This window comes from Lemur catta, chromosome 7, assembly GCF_020740605.2.
Source record: "Lemur catta isolate mLemCat1 chromosome 7, mLemCat1.pri, whole genome shotgun sequence".
In the NCBI taxonomy this organism is placed as follows: domain Eukaryota; kingdom Metazoa; phylum Chordata; class Mammalia; order Primates; family Lemuridae; genus Lemur; species Lemur catta.
In genome coordinates this window covers 35,184,331-35,188,477 of record NC_059134.1, presented here as the reverse complement: position 1 = coordinate 35,188,477, position 4,147 = coordinate 35,184,331, and positions in this window count along the sequence as shown.

Sequence of the window (4,147 nt, the reverse complement as noted above, 5' to 3'; positions counted from 1 at the left end):
TCCTAGTGATCACTACTTCAATTTCTAAAAACTTACACGCCACCCTTTGACAAATCCATGCCAGGATTATCCTTAAGATGGTTATTAAATCTATTTAATCTGAATTATCTGTAGAATCTTTCTTCCCCTTTTTGAAAATGAGAATGTTGGTTTATTTCCAATTCTTCCATTATTTTGTGTGACCTTCAAAAATAATTATGTCAGTGGTTAAGTAATATCTTCTGCAAGTATTTTTTTTTCAAAGTCATTTGTCCAAGACTAAACAACAAGAATTATTTAGAAATGCCATTTGTGTTTTTACAAACTCCTCATTTATCTTGACCTCTGTTGCCTTTTTTTTTTAATTTTTAAATTTTTTTTATTTTGAGACAGGATCTCACTGTATTGCCCAGGCTGGAGTGCAGTGGCTTGATCATAGCTCATAGCAGCCTGGAACTCCTGGGCTCAAGCAATCCTCCTGCCTTAGCCTTCTGAGTAGCTGTGATTATAGGTGCATGTCACCACACACAGCCAGTTTCTCCTTATTTTTTGTAGAGATGGGGTCTTGCTATGTTGCCCAGGCTGGTCTCAAATTCCTGGCCTGAAGTGATCCTTCTGCCTTGGCCTCCGATTACAGGCACGAGCCACTTTGCCCGGCCTGTTTCCTTCTTAATAATGTTTGCCCCATCCTGTTCCCCACACCTTGCAGGAGAGTCAGGCTGGTCTGGGAGCAGTACTAGTCAAATAACTGCTGCTAGATGATGGGGCCAAAAAGCTGAAGCTGTAACACAATAGTTAATCCAACTGAGAGCAGTGAGGAACAATGAGTCTGAGCTGCTGTCCATCCAAAGGACAAAGAATCCAATACACAGCAAACAGTGAGAAGATCAAAGTTGGGATTCAAAAGCAAGCCAGGACCAAGCAATTTATGGTACAGGATGTTGTGTCAAATATGGTAGCCACTAGCCACATGGGTGACTGAGCACCTAAAATGTGGCTAGCCTCAATCACCAAGGAAATAGATTTTTAATTTCAGTTTAATTTTAATTAATTTATATTTAAATTTAAAAATTGAACCTATGTAAGATATTTTTCTGTTGATGGAATTCCATTGTTCTGATAGGGCTACACTTCATGTTCACTGTTCCATCATGTAAGATGTCATTGTGACATTGTTCTATGCATTGTGGGCATGTGTCACGTCATATAAACATGTAACCAATCTAGTTGGTATCCACGAAATGATTTAAATGATTTTTCCTATGCATCAATGTAACATTGGAATGTGATTATTTGAACGTTTGATGCAGATAGCACAGTTACAGTGACATCTACATAAATTGTAACTGATAATTAAATAGAAATACTTATTTTAATTATAACATAATTATTATTCTAATTTAAAAAGTAAGTATAGAAAAAATTTTAAGTTTAAAAATAAAGCATACTAGTGATGCAGAATCAAATGGAGATGCAGAGCCAGTTCTACAACCAGAACAGTGAAGAAGAAAAAAAAAGACTGAAAGAAGGTATGTCTCAAATTTCAAATTTTACAATGAATGGCAATTGGAATTTGTTGTAGCAGAGAAAAACCAAAAAGCTGTTTATGTGTTGTATAAAAACTTTAGGATATTAAAGTAGACAATATTAGAGATGTTTTCAGAAACTTTTAATACATAGCGAATTTGATAAGAAGTCTTCCTCTCGAGTCAAAAAAAGAATTGACAAGAATAGATGAAATTAGTCATCTGAAATCAGAATATCTAACAAAAAATCTTTTTGAAGGTTTAAAATGTACTTATTTATTTCTTCATTTATGCTATATTTTAATGGGTACACAGTGCTTTTACTTGGCATCAATTATGAGTTGGTTTTAAAACAATTCAGTATTATACCAGCTGGGATGATTGGTGATCACTCCATTCCTTTGGGTTGAGACTCTGCCAAGAGGGGACAGGTTCTGTTGTATTCCAATTTGTGTTGCTGTATATGTCCATGCAGAGATACAGAGGGTAGCCCACTAGCTAATATAGCATTGCCATATGTGGCACGGCAATGTATGTGTCTGGTGACTCTGCATTGCCATTATTTGCTGAATGCTTTGAACTCAGGGACAACTTAGTATGTTTTTGGCCCAGGGAAACATTGTGAAGTTGAAGATAGAATTGCAGCAACTGCAGTTGCTGGTTTGGTACAACTTTGCTTCAGGTATCCTTGTCCTAACAAATTTTTTTAAAAATTCTGCTTAACAAGCCTGAGCAAGAGAGAGACCCTGTCTCTACAAAAAGTAGAAAAATTCATTGGGCATGGTGGCACACACATGTAGTCCCAGCTACTCTGGAGGCTGAGGTAGGAGAACTGCTTGAGCACAGAAGTTTGAGGCTGCAGTGAGCTATGATGACACCACTACCCTTTAGCCTGGGCAACAGAGTGAGACCCTGTCTCAAAAACAAAAACAAAACCAAAAAATGCTTAACAGGATCTGAGCCTGTAACTTTAGCCAGTTATTAAATGGCTTGGAATCTGGCATAAAAAAAGAAAAACACTTTTAGATGGTGATATGGTAAAAGAAATTATTTCAGTTATGGAAATTTAGTTAGAAAATTATTAGGCAAAGGGTAAAAATGATATTTTACAAAAAGTAAAAAAGCTTTAATTATGCTACCAAACAGTTGCTCATAGCCTACAAGCCCTCTTAAAGAATATAAAAGATGAATTGATTCAAAATTTGAAAAATTGCAAGTAGTTTATCTTTAGATAAGTCATGATTAATACTTTGGGTATGTTTTGTCTCAAAGGACTTCCAAATTTATGAAGAAGTATTGTCAATTCATAGACTAAAAGGCCAGATACAAATATTTGAGCCTTTTAATATTGAGAAAGAAGAATTTCAGCTATCTAGATATAAAAAAATTAGGTTCTATACCCGTGGAGGTGCTTCCGCTGTTTGCCAATGGCCATTGGTTGAGTTGTAAAAGAATTTTACTCTACTGTGAACTCCAATTCAAGATTTTCTTGAAACAAATATTTTGCTGAATTTTCACTAATCAAAGACAAAATCTGGTGGCATGAGTTATGTTTTCTCACTCATAGCACACTCATTACCTCAGCTGCTGGGAGCGTCTTGACTGCTAATGGCTCCCAGCTGAGACTCTCCCAAGGCAGCCTACTGAGCTGGAAGGAGGGGCCTGGTGCCTGGTTTCTCTGGCAGCATCCTGAGAGACTGCTACCTAACGACTTGAGATGGGAGGAGAGGCCTGGCTCCTTCAGTTAGAGACATTTTTGAAGTGCCATCCCAGTTTCAGAGTTTCCCGTGAGATCTGCTGAGACCTACCTTGCAACTGCATTATGTATGATTCAACTTGTATTAACACCTCTGCTCAATCTTGCTTCTTTCGTTCCCTTACAGGTGGTGTTGTCTCTGAGAGCACTTTCCCATAACCCAGATTATGCACAGATTCTCCAACTCAGGGTCTGTTTGCCAGAAAGTGCAATCCACAACAGTCACCAGAAAAAAAAAAAAGAAAGAAAGAATAAGAAAAAAAAGGCACCATTGCTCCTTTCTTTGAAGGCTCCCGTTATTTTTACTTTATCAACCAGTTCTTCCAAGTTATAATAAAAGTCAGGTCTTACCCTTCCTCTGTCTTATAAGAGCAGAAATTTATCAGCAACTCAAGAAGTTATCTTTAGAATATTCCTAAGAATTATCATTGTGGACGCACTTAATAGCATGAGTTTGGTATCAGATTTCTGAATAGTTGGAGCTCCCCTAAGATGTCTTACCATGTTTGGTTTACTCTCTAGAATGTTGTAATTTTTCCTACGTCATTGTAGAATATCCCCACGTAGTGGGATGATCAACCTTAGCCACATGCAGAATTTTTTTTACCCATCAGACTAGGAATAATGCCAAAGTTGAAGGACACCTCATCATATTAGGTGAGGGCTATTTTCAAAATTCCCTTACTGACAAGACCTGAAATTCAGTATTCTCAGTTTCTATCTCAATATACTGTACTTTTAACTTGTAGAAACTAATGCTTTCCATTTTATTATAAGAGAAAATGTTTCTCAATCTGTGCAAAAAGCAAATTTATTTACTTTTTCCTTTCCAATTTCCTGTTCTTCCTGAATTCTCAGGTATAAAATAGGATAACATGAAGTCAGG